General features: G+C 40.6%; 4 pseudogenes; all 4 read left to right on the top strand.

Moving 5' to 3' along the window:
• The first annotated feature begins 646 nt into the window (after positions 1 to 646).
• Positions 647 to 764, top strand: LOC132068924 (5S ribosomal RNA; annotated as a pseudogene).
• A 222-nt stretch (positions 765 to 986) lies between these two features.
• LOC132068887 (5S ribosomal RNA) lies at positions 987 to 1,105 on the top strand (annotated as a pseudogene).
• A 222-nt stretch (positions 1,106 to 1,327) lies between these two features.
• On the top strand, positions 1,328 to 1,446 carry LOC132068962 (5S ribosomal RNA; annotated as a pseudogene).
• Positions 1,447 to 1,660: 214 nt separating this feature from the next.
• Positions 1,661 to 1,778, top strand: LOC132068933 (5S ribosomal RNA; annotated as a pseudogene).
• Positions 1,779 to 17,726: the final 15,948 nt, after the last annotated feature.

Here is a 17,726-nt window from a genome sequence, read left to right as displayed (position 1 = left end):
CTCCGAAGTTAAGTGTGCTTGGGCGAGAATAGAATTAGGATGCATGACCCCCTAGGAAGACCTCATGTTTCATCTATCCTTTTGTCCGGACTACGCTCATTTTTCGTCTATTTAATACATTTTTTTGAAAAATAAGCTGGATCTTGAAAAAACACTAAAAATAAAAAATAAAAACGAATCTCATAAAAGGGATAGCGGAGCACGAAGTTATGCATATTTATAGTTTTGCACTTACCGACTTATTTTAAGAGAAGAGGGAGGGGGAGGAAAGGGTTTAAGATAATTTAGAGGGCTAGGACTGATTGATGCAATCATACCAGCACTAACGCACCGGAAGCAAAAAGAACTCAGAAGTCAAGCGTTCTAGGGAGAGAGTAGTACTAGGATGGGTGACCACAGGGAAGTACTGGTGCTGCATCTCTTCTTTTGTCTGGAGTATGCTCATTTTTTCATCTATTTATTATATTTTTTCAAAAAAATAAGCTGGATCTCGAAGAAATACTCAAAATCAAATAAAGAATCGTATCAAACGGATAATGGAGCTCGAAGTTACGTATACTTAAAGTTTTGCACTTACGCTTCTTATTTTTAGAGAAGACGGAGGTGGAGGAAATGGTTTAAGAGAATTTGGAATGCTAGGACTGATAGATGTGATCATACAAGCACTAACACACTGGATCCCATCAGAACTGCGAAGCTAAGCGTGCTTGGGCGAGAGTAGTACTAGGATGGATGACCCCCGAGAAGTCCTCATGTTTCATCCCTCCTTTTGTCTGGACTACGCTCTTTTCCGTACATTTAAAATATTTTTTCAAAAAATTAGCTAGATCTCGGAAAAATGCTCAAAATAATAAAAAGAATCGCATAAAACGGATAACGGAGAGCGAAGTTACACATATTTAAAGTTTTGCACTTACGCGCCTTATTTTTAAAGAAAAGGGAGGAGGAGCAAAGGGTTTAAGAGAATTTAGAGCGCTAGGAATGATGGATGCGATCATACCAGCACTAACACACAGGAACCAATCAGAACTCCGAAGTTAAGTGTGCTTGGGGGAGAATAGTACTAGGATGGGTGACCCCCTGGGAATTCCTCGTGTTTTATCTCTCCTTTTGTCCGGACTACGCTCTTTTCCGTACATTTAATATATGTTTTTCGAAAAATAAGCTAGATCCCGAAAAAATACTCAAAAAAAAAAAAAATTCGTATAAAACGGATAACGGAAGGTGAAGTTATGCAAATTTAAAGTTTTACACTTGCGCACCTTATTTTTAAAGAAGATGGAGAGGGAGCAAAGGGTTTAAGAGAATTTGGAGTGCTAGCACTGATGGATACGATCATACCAGCACTAACGCATCGGATCCCATCAGAACTCCGAAGTTAAGTGAGCTTGGGTCTAGAATAGTACTAGGATAGGTGACCCCCCAGAAAGTCCTCGTGTTTATCTCTCCTTTTGTATGGACTATGCTCATTTTCATGTATTTGATATAGAAAAATAAGCTAGATCTCGATAAAATACTAAAAATCAAAAAAAGAATCGCATAAAACGGATAACAGAGCGCGAAGTTATGCATATTTAAAGTTTTGCACGTATGTGCCTTATTTTTAGAGAAGAAGGAGGGGGAGGAATGGGTTTAAGAAAATTTAGAGCCTCAGACTGATGAATGTGATCATACTAGCACTAACGTACCGGATCCATATGAACTCTAAATTTAAGTGTTCTTGGGCGAGAGTAGTACTAGGATGGGTGACCCCTGGGGAAGTCCTCGTGTTTCATCCCACCTTTTTTCCGGACTACAATCTTTCTCATCTATTTAATGTATCGTATTTTTTCCGATTCGGATTTGCACTTGCCTCATTTAAAAAAAAAAGTGTCCCGAGAAAGTACGGTTGTCAATCGTACCGGAAAAAAGGAAAAAATAAACTCCTACGTGGATGGTGCTCTAAATAGACATCGTTTTAGAGTTGCCACCTAACTTATAGGTAAGTTAGGAAAACCAGTTCGAAAGGATTCATTTAAAACGGTTAAATTTTATAAGAAATCAATCTATACCAAAGTATGGGTAAGGATTCTGGTGATCCCCCGGGGAAGGCGTTAGGCACCCCGATATGAAGGATTCGTAAAATACGATTGAACTACGGGTTCTAGTAGTATGCCTTGTGAATATAAATTGTTTTTTGATAAAAACTGCTTTTGTTTTAGATTCTCGTAAATAAAGGTTAGTCATTCATGCAAAATACAACACTTTCAAGAAATAAAAGTGGTAAAGCTTTGCCCAAAATTGGGCATTTTGGGTTTCTGACTAGAATACCTAGGTTATAACCCGAAGGCGTTAACCTAAGTAGAACACTACATAAGCCCACCCGAGTTTAGAAAAAAGATTTTGAAGTTTTATAAAATCATTATTTGGCATACTATTATTATCCATATTTTAACCATATTTTATATTTTTTAGATTTTTATCCTTTTAGTCCAAATTATCTCAAAAAATAGTCTATGTCTAATTTTGTCCAAAATGTTCGTATGCACGGTCCATAATCAGTTTTTGTCTTTAAGCCCATAAAATTTGTCAAGTCGTTTTTGTCCAAAATCATGATTTGCATTTAAAGAATGTCCATTTTTTTCCCAGAAGGCAGTTTTAGTCTCAAAAAAATCATTTGCACGTTGACCTTTATCAAAAATCAATTTTATAGCTTAAAAAATGGTTGTTTGGAAACTATAAATTCATGACAAATTTTAAAAGGGTTCCAATAAATAAAATAGATACTCAAATAAAATTCGTAAGTAAAGAGATAAGGACTTGGGCCGACCAAACCCAATAAGAATGTGTTATGCATTTGGGGTAATCCTTGGGTCCAAACATATGCTCCATTTTTTGCTCCAAGTTGGTAAACTCGATCTAGATACGCCAGTGGGCCCCGTTGGGACCCACCTGTCACACCCTAATTTTCGATAGGGCATGATGGGCACCCGACCCTTACCTAGGGCCGAGCGAACCCGCTGGCTTCGAAATCCTCATAATCACACTGAGCCCGCAAAACATGACATAAGCACATAATGAAAAAATTTCGGAAAACAAACATGTTTTTCATCTTTTTCAAATCAAATAAAATCTGCAATCATATGAAATCTGTAATATAATGCACAACAATACATCGGCTTATATAGCCGCTTGCAAAACAAATCTGTAACATAATGCATAATGATATACCGGCCCACATAGCCGCGTACAAACTGACATATCATACACTCGACTCTGTCTGCAAAGTCTCTAACATGACCCAAAATACCACAACTCTAACAATCCGACTCGGCGGCACTCTAGAGAAAATGGAGCTCGCCAATCCCGGCTGGAACATCTTCTACTCATACCGTATACCTGCGCGACATGAAACGCAGCCCCCGAAGAAAGGAGGTCAGTACGGAATATGTACTGAGCATGTAAAGCATGGCATACAGAACACGAGATCATACCCGAAGTAAAGAGTACATAAAGTGAGCATAATAACCAGAATACCAAAGGGCTTGCATCTGAAACACAAATCGTACATCAGAGGTACAGAAGATAAATATAATAATCAGAATGCCAAAATGCTTACTCCTGAAATACGAATCATGCATATCAATGTCATGTATCACATCCGGCCCATAATGGAATTGAGTGGCTGTCACGACCCAACCCCGTAGGTCGTGACTGGTGCCCGAGCTGGGCACTCGTACCCTTTACTAACCGTAACCCGTTCATAGCATCTTATTAAGAACTCATATGTAAAACATACACGGTGGTGCATATACATACCTGAATATATATATACAGATCATACATACAATACGCGGAAATGTACAGAACACAAACATAACTGAGCAGTGCTACCCACAACCCACGTACATGTCTACAGGCCTCTAAGAGTCATAGCAGAATCATATGACGGGACAGGGCCCCACCGTACCCGGAATAAATATACGCAAATATATATATATATAACAGAAGGGTCTGTACCAAATGTGGGCTCCGGACAAAGGAGCAATCCAAAGTAGCTGAACGGAGTCCTAAGCTGACGGCTCACCCAAACGAGTACCTGTACCTGCGAGGCATGAAACGCAGCCCCCGAAGAAAGGGGGTCAGTACGGAGTATGTACTGAGTATGTAAAGCAGGAAATACATTAAACAGAATCAAAATCGGAATAAGGGTTATAGAGATAAGTATAGAATCCAAAAAAAAAACATAACTCGCCTTCTGAACCGCTTATTATGCATATACACAAGTCGGTAAGCCAAGCCATATCATAATCAGATCATCGCATCGTCGTACATACGTATCGTACCCGGCCCTCTAGTGAGGGACTAGGTGAGGTATCACATACATTATACACATATCACTTACCGGAAATCATATACGAAGTACAGAAAACAAATATAGTAATCAGAATGTCAGCATGCTTATTCTATAAACATAAATCCTGTATGTCAAAAACATATGTCATGTATAGTCCATAATGGGACCCGGCGGACGGAACGTGGTCGCCCTTCCTGCCTTGGGCGCCACAACTCATCATACTTCGAAAGTTTTTGTATATTCTCCGAACATCTCCTCCAAATCGCATCATATTTCAGAATCATATCACATTTCAGAACCATATCATATTTCAGAACTCAACATTCTTCGTATCATATCATATATCAGAATCAGATCATATTTCAGACGCTCATCATACTTCGGAATCTCATCATACTTCGAATTGTGCGCACGATAATAACCGGCCCGGGACTCGGCGAAGGAAGTAACAATAATATGCACGAGCAGAATCGTAGGAATCATATACAATGCACAAAATTCATAAATCGTATACAGCACAAACATTTACCAAAATTTAGTAAATTAATCAGAACGAACCATTACTTACAGATTAGGGTCACAGTCCAATCAAGTTTCCTTTTGAATGCTATTCGGGAACATATCAAACGAACTTTGGAAATCATAATTACATTTCGAAGTCATATGCGTAACAATCCTTATTCAAAAGGCATCTAATTCATAATTCTAAACTTACCAAATAAGTAGGGAATCCATGCTCGGAGATCAAGGTAAAAATAATACTAAATCTTTCTTAGAGGTCATTAAGGAGAATCGTAGAAAAGCCGCGGGCCCAACGGATGGGTGCCGACCCCATCCGAGCCCGACTACGAGAGTTAGGGGAATGTTATGTCTTATGAAGTTACCTATTATGTTTCGGGGCGATCCGAGCTCATATGCAAAAGTTACGGACGTTTGAAGTTCGGAATCTTTTAATAGCAAAATTCCTTATAAGACTTTTGGAATTTCATCTTTTGGAAACATAAGGACCTTAGTTTAGTTACATCAAAGAATAAGTCTTTAGGCACGAATAAAATACGCATCTAGGCTCGGATTCTAAGAGTGGAGTTACCCCGAGGTTCAGGTCATAGCCTAGTAGTACTACGACATGCCAAAGAAGAGAAAGTAACGCCTTACATACCTCGTCCGCTCGCAAGCTAAATCAAGTCTCAACTCTCGGATGCTCCAAGATCTACATAACGCCAATATACCAAACATTAGCCATAAGCGTTTAAGCATTCAATTCCAAATGAACATTAAATTCTACCGAAATTTCGGCAGCACTTCCCACAACAAATACACCAACCCGAGATTTCAACTCGGTTAAAAATATCAACAACAACCAACAACAACACCAACAACATCAACAATCATACTAAAACGCTTTCTAGCGTGAATAGCATTTTTCTTATATAGTGCACAACTTCTAACCTAACTTCGCACTTCCAATCCAACATTAATATTTCCATGTCTATTCGCTAATTCAAAATCATTCCAAGGCAATTCGGAAGCATTACATGGCATGATACCAATTATTTGCAAAACATACAAAATTTCCACCAAGACCATAATTCGTCCGAAACCTCTATTCTTCGGCATAAATATTCATAACGCATTTTCACCTTCCGAATTCATTAACAACAATCATGATTTGCACCTTAACAATTCATTCTCGCAATTACATAGATTTACCATAAATTCACTAATTTTCCTACAATCATTTTTCATCCAATTTTCATGCAAATTATAGCTAACATTCTTCCATTTACTCACACAAAGCCATTACAACACAATTAATATAGCAAATGTAATTTAATCTACTTCCTCCCTTAACCCCATTTTCACACACCTACACACCTACAACACACAATTTTTTTGTTCTACACCCCTTTCCACCTTCTACAACACATATACATATCTCTTTCAAGATGAAAGGAATGAAATCTTACCTTGTTCTCCCTAACTTCTTCACTTGGCCAAGGCGTCAAATTGACGAAACAAGCGGTCTATCTTCCGAAATAGCTACACCACGTTGAAGAGGGTCCTTCAATTAGTAGAATTACCACAAGAAAATAATTTTGGAAGCAAGATTTCAAGGGGGTGAATTTGGGGTGCAATGGCCGAATGGCCTTGTATGTTTGCTCTTCTTCTTCTTTTTTTTTTTTTCTTGAAGCTTCTATTAATTTCCTCCTCCCCTTATTCAATTAATCACATGAAAAATTAATTAAAACATGGGCTTTGGGCCAAGGCTTGGCCGGCCACCCCTCTCTTTTGGGCCAAATTTTTTTCTTCTTTTGTTCTTTTGGCCCAATTGATTGTGGACCTCATTTTGTAATTCTCGAAATTAATTTCCAAAATTTCTGATTTTGCCCCTCGCCTTTCTCACTATTTCCACATTAATGGGTCATGAACAACACACCTATGAAATAAAATCAAACATAACCTTATTTCTTTCAAGCCCAATTTATTTCAATTTTTTCCGAATAGGCAAAGACTCGGGATATAACATCCTTCCCCCCTTTAGAACATTCGTCCTCGAATGTTCAACTAGTCTTATAAAATTGGATAAGTATCTCGGGGGTTTCCTTTGTTGCCATAATATACAATCTCATTTACCGATGGTATTTCTCTTGTAATTTCCTCTTTAGCCTCTCAAGTTATCTCCTTTCCATTATCATTCTGTCACAACACTTTAAGACGGCCACGTCTTTAGTGCGCAACATTCTCACCTTATAACAATGTAACAAGGTCCAAGACATATCTCGAGTTAGACTCCTCCTCCTTGTCGAATCTTCTTACGCCTCTCGTTGAGCACATAAGTTCGCCCTCTTTTGGTAGCCAACTACTCTGATCATCTCGCTCAAACCATCTTATACCCGACTTATAACACTTCAAACGCATTTCCTCGGATTACTTCCTTGCCTTTAATTTAAACTCTTCTATTTTCCCTTCCTTTACTCATTCCTCTAACGTTCTCACTTTGTTCCCGCTTTCTAACATCACATTCTCCAAAACCCCTACAACTCATTTTTCAGCACTATCTCAATTTCTATCCTAATTTCCACCCCCTCCTTGTTGGCTTTATGCCTTATGAACTCGTCTCGATAAAGAACTTTCCATACCAATACGTATCCGGTATTTTGTAATGTCGATTGTATCTATTCAACATTTTATTTTTCACACCCCCCCTTTTGGGGTGTACTTATCATTATTTGATTATATTTTGTCCTTATCCGCATTTTCTAATCTTCGTCAAGCAACACTTTTGTTCCGACATTTTGATTCCCGTGCCGTTAACCTTTTCATTTTCTTCCTTTTTCCATGTATTATTGTATTAACACTTCCTAAGCTTAACTTGTCGCGAAAACAGCATCAGCTTGCTTGGGACATTCGCGCCAGTTATTTTTCTTTTCAATCAAACTTCGTTATCCTGTCCGATTAACGCCTTCCAAATACAGTTACATTGGTTGTCGAAATACGTACACCCGCTAATATAGGGTATCACCCACTTTCCTGTACATATATATACTTGCCAACATCCCACTCTCAAAAGATTCCTAAACATTACTCAAATCCACCCCCAATTCCAGAACTGTGACGCCTCTTTTTCTTTCCCCGGTCTAGTCCGCTCCGGCCTACGCGACCTCTTAAAATTTTCATCTACTCAGTATATTCTAAGTCCCTTTAGACTAATCTAGCTTCCCATTTGCCTCTCTGGCTAAAATTGTAAGGCTTTCAGAAACTTCCCAGGGGGTCACCCATCCTGGAATTTCCCTCACTCTAGCACGCTTAACTTCGGAACGTCGATGAAATACGATGCTCTAACACTGGTATAATCACATCCACCTCACCACACGACCTTCGTTACATAATTTTGGAGTAAAGTAAAGTCTTGACAGGTTCCCGGACGCCCTTATAACACAATTACTATTTTACCCCTCTCTCGATTCTACATATTTACTTGCCACCTACGGTTATTTCTACTTCCCGTCCTAGACTCTTAGAGCCGTAATGACAATGAATACGCCTTAACCGCTGTTACTTACAACTACTTGGTTATCGGCTTCCGAATTTCTGCCCATCGCCATCAAATAACATTCATACAGTAAACACACATACATAAAAATATTATAATAAAGGCTCATATACCTGTATCCACATCTGGTGTCGCCTCCTGGTCCTGTCGGCTAGTCAGAGCATATATGCGGTTCGAAGGACCGCTAGAACTGGAGGCTCTGCCGCGACCTCTGCCGCGGCCCGCTGGTGCCGGCATATCCTGCCCCGTAGGGCGCATCGCTGCGGAAGGGAGAGATGGACCGGCAACTGACTCCGTAAGCTGGGCTGCACCACCCGGACCACCTCTGTACGGACAATCTCTTATAACATGGCCCTGACGGCCACAAGCAAAACAAGCACCGGTGGCACGGTAGCACTCTCTCCCCGGATGATATCCCCCGCGGTGAGAACACCGAGGTATAGGTGGCCTCGACCGACCGAACCTCTCGTCCCTCTGCGACCACGAAGCTGCGGAGCTCGACCGGCTCCCGAATACCCGTGCCTAGCCGCCCTCCTATCCGCGAACCGTGGGGGTGTACTCCGGCCGGCCGGGAGGAACACCGCGGCCGCGTCGCTCGCCGAGGTCGCCGCCTCGAAAATCTCCGAGAATACCCGACCGACCCTGCCCTCTTGGGCCGGCCCCCGTCATAACTCCCCGGGGCCGGCGCCCTCGGTGTCGGTCCCTCCACGCCCGGGCATATGCCCGTACCCGTGCAATATCCATGCCGGGCCGGGAGGCCATCGCCATACACCGTTCATCGTATAATCATCTAGCCCCATCACAAACTGGTGCACTCGGTCAGTCATGTCAGCCACAATATGGGGTGCGTATCTAGCCAGGGAATCAAACTCCAGGCTGTACTCCCGAACACTCCTACCGTCCTGCCTCAAATGTATGAATCTGTGAACCCTGGCTCGTCTAGTCTCTGGGGGTAGAAAATGGCCCAGAAAGGCCTCCACAAACTCATCCCATACGGCTGGGGAAGCACCCTCACCTCTGGACAGCTCCCATGACTCATACCCGGCTTAGTCGCTATGTCGTGCGGCCGATACGACGCCAACTCCACCGACTCGCCTCGCAGGCCCGACAAGCCGCGTAGCGTACACCGCATCCGTCTAATGAACTCGAGGGTCCTCCTCGGCTTTGACCCGAAGAACTCGCGGATTACAGGTCAGGAAATAACGGGCCCTCTGACTATCACGTCCACCAGCACGGTAATCATCCCCGGCTACGTGTCTCGGGACCCGCCCCGCGCCCCGCCGGTCAATAGTTGAACGCGTCCTCATAGCCTCGTCCTCCGCTCCCGGCCGAGGGCTCGGGAGGCTCGGCACTCGAACCTCGGGGGCGGGCGGTGGAGCCGCCTCCGTCCCGCAGCCGCCGCCGCGCTGTGCCTCTCTGAAGGTGATGGGGTGGCGGAACTGGCCGACGGGGGCACAATCTCCGGCTCGAGCTGAGCACGGGCCCTAGTAACTCTCTGGGCCCGACTGGTCTCTCCCACTGCAGTAAACTTGCCCAGTCGCCTTTCTCGGAGGCATCGCTGAAAACATAGCAATTCGTTAGGGAGGAGTCATCCTGATAATACAGCTCTATCGCACGATCTAAGATCAGAAGGAGGGGATAATATCCTAAATGTCCTGTAGCCTCCTGTTTATAGATGTGGTGCACAACACACCGATAAACAGGACTCTACTAGACACGGCCTGTAGACATTCCGAGGACTAACCGCTCTGATACCACTTCTGTCACGACCCAATCCCGTAGGTCGTGACTGGTGCCCGAGCTGGGCACTCGTACCCTTTACTAACCGTAACCCGTTCATAGCATCTTATTAAGAACTCATATGTAAAACATACACGGTGGTGCATATACATACCTATATATATATACAAACCATACATACAATGCGGAAATGTACGAACACAAACATAACCGAACAATGTGCTACCCACAACCCACGTACATGTCTACAGGCCTCTAAGAGTCATAGCAAAATCATATGACGGGACAGGGCCCCGCCGTACCCGGAATAAATATACACAAATATATATATATAACAGAAGGGTCTGTACCAAATGTGGGCTCCGGACAAAGGAGCAATCCAAAGTAGCTGAACGGAGTCCTAAGCTGACGGCTCACCCAAACGAGTACCTGTACCTGCGCGGCATGAAACGCAGCCCCCGAAGAAAGGGGGTCAGTACGGAGTATGTACTGAGTATGTAAAGCAGGAAATACATTAAACAGAATCAAAATAGGAATGAGGGTTATAGAGATAAGTATAGAATCCAAAAAAAAAAAAACATAACTCGCCTTTTGAACCGCTTATTATGCATATACACAAGTCGGTAAGCCAAGCCATATCATAATCAGATCATCGCATCGTCGTAAATACGTATCGTACCCGGCCCTCTAGTGAGGGACTCGGTGAGGTATCACATACATTATACACATATCACTTACCGAAAATCATATACGAAGTACGTAAAAACAAATATAGTAATCAGAATGTAAGCATGCTTATTCTATAAACATAAATCCTGTATGTCAAAAACATATGTCATATACGGTCCATAATGGGACCCGGCGGACGGAACGTGGTCGCCCCTCCTGCCTTGGGCGCCACAACTCATCATACTTCGGAAGTTTTGTATATTCTCCGAACATCTCCTCCAAATCGCATCATATTTCAGAATCATATCACATTTCAGAACCATATCATATTTCAGAACTCAACATTCTTCGTATCATATCATATATCAGAATCAGATCATATTTCAGACGCTCATCATGCTTCGGAATCTCATCATACTTCGAATTGTGCGCACGATAATAACCGGCTCGGGACTCGGCGAAGGAAGTAACAATAATATGCACGAGCAGAATCGTAGGAATCATATACAATGCACAAAATTCATAAATCGTATACGGACAAACATTTACCAAAATTTAGTAAATTAATCGAACGAACCATTACTTACGTATTAGGGTCACGGTCAATCAAGTTTCCTTTTGAATGCTATTCGGGAACATATCAAACGAACTTTGGAAATCATAATTACATTTCGAAGTCATATGCGTAACAATCCTTATTCAAAAGGCATCTAATTCATAATTCTAAACTTACCAAATAAGTAGGGAATCCATGCTCGGAGGTCAAGGTAAAAATAATACTAAATCTTTCTTGGAGGTCATTAAGGAGAATCGTAGAAAAACCGCGGGCCCCACGGACGGGTGCCGACCTCATCCGAGCCTGACTACGGGAGTTAGGGGAATGCTATGTCTTATAAGGTTACCTATTATGTTTTGGGGCGATCCGAGCTCATATGCAAAAGTTACGGACGTTTGAAGTTTGGAACCTTTTAATAGCAAAATTCCTTATAAGACTTTTGGAATTTCATCTTTTGGAAACATAAGGACCTTAGTTTAGTTACATCAAAGAATAAGTCTTTAGGCACGAATAAAATACGCATCTAGGCTCGGATTCTAAGAGTGGAGTTACCCCGAGGTTCGAGTCATAGCCTAGTAGTACTACGACATGCTAAAGAAGAGAAAAATAACGCCTTACATACCTCGTCCGCTCGCAAGCTAAATCAAGTCTCAACTCTCGGATGCTCCAAGATCTACATAACGCCAATATACCAAACATTAGCCATAAGCGTTTAAGCATTCAATTCCAAATGAACATTAAATTCTACCGAAATTTCGGCAGCACTTCCCCTGTAAATACACCAACCCCGAGATTTCAACTCGGTTAAAAATATCAACAACAGCCCAACAACAACACCAACAACATCAACAATCATATACTAAAACGCTTTCTAGCGTGAATAGCATTTTTCTTATATAGTGCGACAACTTCTAACCTAACTTCGCACTTCCAATCCAACATTAATATTTCCATGTCTATTCGCTAATTCATAATCATTCCAAGGCAATTCGGAAGCATTACATGGCATGATACCAATTATTTGCAAAACATACAAAATTTCCACCAAGACCATAATTCGTCCGAAACCTCTATTCTTCGGCATAAATATTCATAACGCATTTTCACCTTCCGAATTCATTAACAACAATCATGATTTGCACCTTAACAATTCATTCTCGCAATTACATAGATTTACCATAAATTCACTAATTTTCCTACAATCATTTTTCATCCAATTTTCATGCAAATTATAGCTAACATTCTTCCATTTACTCCACAAAGCCATTACAACACAATTAATATAGCAAATGTAATTTAATCTACTTCCTCCCTTAACCCCATTTTCGGCCACACACCTACACACCTACAACACACAATTTTTTTGTTCTACACCCCTTTCCACCTTCTACAACACATATACATATCTCTTTCAAGATGAAAGGAATGAAATCTTACCTTGTTCTCCCTAACTTCTTCACTTGGCCAAGGCGTCAAATTGACGAAACAAGCGGTCTATCTTCCGAAATAGCTACACCACGTTGAAGAGGGTCCTTCAATTAGTAGAATTACCACAAGAAAATAATTTTGGAAGCAAGATTTCAAGGGGGTGAATTTGGGGTGCAATGGCCGAATGGCCTTGTATGTTTGCTCTTCTTCTTCTTTTTTTTCTTTTTGAAGCTTCTATTAATTTCCTCCTCCCCTTATTCAATTAATCACATGAAAAATTAATTAAAACATGGGCTTTGGGCCAAGGCTTGGCCGGCCACCCCTCTCTTTTGGGCCAAATTTTTTTCTTCTTTTGTTCTTTTGGCCCAATTGATTGTGGACCTCATTTTGTAATTCCCGAAATTAATTTTCAAAATTTCCGATTTTGCCCCTCGCCTTTCTCACTATTTCCACATTAATTGGTCATGAACAACACACCTATGAAATAAAATCAAACATAATCTTATTTCTTTCAAGCCCAATTTATTTCAAATTTTTCCGAATAGGCAAAGACTCGGGATATAACAGTGGCATAAGCGAATAATCATCATATTCATACCGTAACACATCATAATATCATAACTTATCATATGAGATGACATTAACCGATGTGGGATTCGCCTAAACCAATGTGGGATTCGCCTAAACCAATGTGGGATTCGCCTAAACCAGTGTGGGATTTGCCTAAACCAATGTGGGATTTGCCTAAACCAATGTGGAATTTTGCCCCACCACTGGGTTTGCCCCACCTTGGGTTTGCCCCACCACCGGCTCTGATGCCAACTGATCACACTCCAGAATACATATATACATCATATAACCTGTCCCGGCCCTCCAGTGAGGGACTCGGTAAATAAGATCATCATATCATCCTGTTATCATATATCATATCAGACTTCGTATCACATCATAATTCGTGTCACATCATGTTTCGAAATACACATCATACTTCGAATACCCATCATACTTCGAAAGACACATCATTTACAAACCGAGAAACCATATGCACATAAATCATCATTACTGACTCAACAGAATGATCAAACAAACCCTCATTTAAAAGCCAAACAATAGTCAAATCAAGTTTCCTCCGAATGTCTCTCGGGAACATACCAAGTAGAAATTTAGAAATCATAGTTACGTATCAAAATCATATGCATAAAATCCTCATTTCAGACTCACTAGATAAGTAAGTAATCATACTCGGGGGTCGAATCATAGCCACATTAAGTTCTTTCAAAAATAGGTCGTTAGAACCAAACAAAGGAAAGTCGCGGGACCCACGGACGAGCGTCAACCCAATCCGGGCCCGCCTATGAAAGTTAAAGATTATTACTCGTTATAGAAACTTCTACGAACGTTTCATAGGATGCTGAGACCATATGTGAAAGTTACGGTCGTTCGTAGTTACAGAATCTTTTAAGAACAAAATTCTTTATGCAACATTTTTTTTTATCCAATCATCCAAAAGACATAAGAACCATAATACGACCATATTAAGAATACTAATATTAAGAGGCACATATGAATGAATCATAAGCATGTTCGAAACTTCAGAGTGGAGTTACCCCATGGCACAAATCATGTCATACCTTAATCCCGTCTAAGACATGCCAAAAGAAAGAAGGGTTGAGCTTTACATACCTCGTTTGCTTCCTAAGCTAATCCAAACTCAAGTCTCGGCTTCTCAAAATCTACAACAACATCATTAGACACCAAACATTAGCCATAGGCACCTCGGAATCCAATTCTAAGCTCGCACTTTATTTACAGAAATTTGGGCAGCATTTCCCCTGTAAACTCAGCATCCCCGAGAATTCAACTCGGCCAAATCTTCAACAACAATACCAACAAGTATACTAACAACATTAACAATCAATTCAAAACGCATTCTAATGCTAATAACTCTTCTCCACATATTTCGACAACATTCCAATTATGTCCAATCCAACCACATTTATTCAAACAAACATCAACGCTCACATATTCAAATACTAATCCGAGATCATTCAAACAAGATTCAAGAACATTTCAAACAATTCGTAAAATATTCAAAACAACCCAATCAATATACTACTTCAACCGAAACCCTCCATTTCCAATAAAAACAACAACAACACATTTCTTTCTTCCAAATTCATGAACTATACCAATAATCCACATGTTAACAACATTATTCTCATAATTTCAAGAGACTATATTAGCATCACATTAACTTCCAAAATAGCCCACAACAAACACAACTTCAACTTGAATCATTAAACTTCCATTTTACATCATAGAATCCACAACAACAACAACCAAAACACTAAGTAAATTTAGTTCATTCCTTGTCAAAAAACAGCCCATACTCACGGCTCAACATCAACATACAAAGTTTCATGAATTTCATCCATTTCTACACACTATTCCCTCCGTTTTAATCCGTTAAAATTCTAAATACACTCGTTAACAATGAAAAGGAACCGTATTCATACCTTAAGCATGCAGCCCCCACGTTATCACTCTTCTCCTTGGTTGATTTTTAGCTCAAATTGAAGACAACGCAGCGTACAACACTTTTCTCTTCATGGGCTTCGGAATTCGGGGCTCAGATTTTGGTCAAAATTGGTTTTTCTTCTCTCCAAGGTTCTTCTCTCTCTCTTTCCAGAATTTTCTGGGTGTTCTTGGTCTGAAAAATGAGTGGAAAGGGCTAAAATTTCACTTAAATAGGCATGGGTCATGGGCCTAACCCGATTGGGCCGATTTGGGCCTAGCCCACCGACCTTTACGCCTTAAACGTCCATATCTCCTTATCCCGATGTCACCTGTGGGCCCACGACCTATGGTTGGAAAGATAATTCCATTATATACAACTTCTATCTTTGGTATTTTTCCAAATTCTAAACTTATAATACCGTTTCTGCCCCTCGAAGTCAAATCACCCGAAAACATTACTTAAAAATATTTGCTTGGAAGACTTCCACTTTGATTTGGCTCAAGGGTCCTTCTTGAGTTATGTTTAACTTCACATATGTGATTCATATAAATTGTCTCATGTCCCAAAAAAAAATCTCAATGTGTGGGCCCCACCTCAGCTTGCGAATAATCCGACGTACAAAAATACGAAATATAATACTGTCAACGTGAGTTTAAATTATGAAGCAAAAAAATGATTGTCAATTTTTAAGCACGTTAATAAGGACCTTCCAATTGGTTGGAATACTAAAAGAAAATAATTTTTCATGAAACGCTAACTTTGCAATATTCACTTTTAACCCCAAATTTTCCTTAATATTTCCATCCAACCAAATTCACAAGCAATTTATGTCTTAAAACAAAGTCGGAAAATAATCTTGTCCATAACTTGTCACAACCAACTTAAAATATTCCAACGTACAAAATACGGGATATAACATCCTTCCCCCCTTTAGAACATTCGTCCTCGAATGTTCAACCAGTCTCATAGGGTCTTATAAGGATCTCGGAGGGGTTTCCTTTATTACCATAGCATGTACTCTCATCTACCAATCATATTTCTTTTTCTACTCGAACTTCGTTACCCTGTCCGATTAATGCCTTCCTTAATCATTCTATAGCTCACTTTTCCGTTTCACACTTGCCTTTATATTCTAACTACATAGATCACCTCATAGCTTTGGCCACTTTCTCACTAGGCTTTACTTATTTTCACAACAATCTTCATTATATTCACATTGTCCCGTTCGTATTCGATCTCATAGTGTAATACTCCTTAACCTTTTACCCTTTCTGATCAACCTTATCCTTAATATCTCACAAGCCGTCTTATCAATACATTCATATACATCACAATTCCTTCCCTCTGTACTCTTGTCTTAATCTCACTATTACTATCGGTACGACCTTTCAAGTCGTATTACAAAGCCATATCTCATTCTTTTTTTTTTTTTTTTCTTTTCTGGGAAAATTTCAGAGTTTCCTCTATATTTCTTACTATCTCAAAACCTGCACGCAGGAAATACCAACAGTGCCTCACAGGGCCAACATATATATACATATCATATCATATCACAGCCACACAGGGCTCCCGATATCCATAATAATACGAGGATGATATACTTACCTCGTGTGTCCAACTCGAACTGCGCTTGTTACATTTTCCTATTTACTTCCCTTTTCAGTTTTCAACTTCACATTTCGATCGCACTTCAATATCTTACCCGACATATACCTTTCATACCTTTGCTTACCTGCGTGCTTTATAACTTCCAATATTGTCAGTCACTTCCTTCTGTCGATGCTATTCTTCTGCTGAAATCAAAAATCAGGGTAAGGAATTTCATTCCCTATGACTTGACTCTATGGCACGATCTCAGATGTGAAAGAAGAGTAACCACCCTAGATGCCCCGTAGCCTCCTGTTTATAAATGTGGCGCGCTTCACACCATAAACAGGACTCTACTGGACACGACTTTGCAGACAACCCCTAGGACGAATTGCTCTGATACCAATTTGTCACACCATAATTTCCGATAGGGCATGATGGGCACCCGACCCTTACCTAGGGCCGAGCGAACCCGCTGGCTTCGAAATCCTCATAATCACACTGAGCCCGCAAAACATGACATAAGCACATAATGAAAATTTTTCGGAAAACAAACATGCTTTTCATCTTTTTCAAATCAAATAAAATCTGCAATCGTATGAAATCTGTAATATAATGCACAACAATACATCGGCTTATATAGCCGCTTGCAAAACAAATCTGTAACATAATGCATAATGATATACCGGCCCACATAGCCGCGTACAAACTGACATATCATACACTCGACTCTGTCTGCAAAGTCTCTAACATGACCCGAAATACCACAACTCTAACACTCTGACTCGGCAGCACTCCGGGAGAAAATGGAGCTCGCCAATCCCGCTGGAACATCTTC

The sequence above is a fragment of the Lycium ferocissimum genome, chromosome 8 (assembly GCF_029784015.1).
Source record: "Lycium ferocissimum isolate CSIRO_LF1 chromosome 8, AGI_CSIRO_Lferr_CH_V1, whole genome shotgun sequence".
Classification (NCBI taxonomy): domain Eukaryota; kingdom Viridiplantae; phylum Streptophyta; class Magnoliopsida; order Solanales; family Solanaceae; genus Lycium; species Lycium ferocissimum.
Note: the sequence above shows the minus strand (reverse complement) of the source record. Positions and strands in the feature narration are given on the sequence as shown.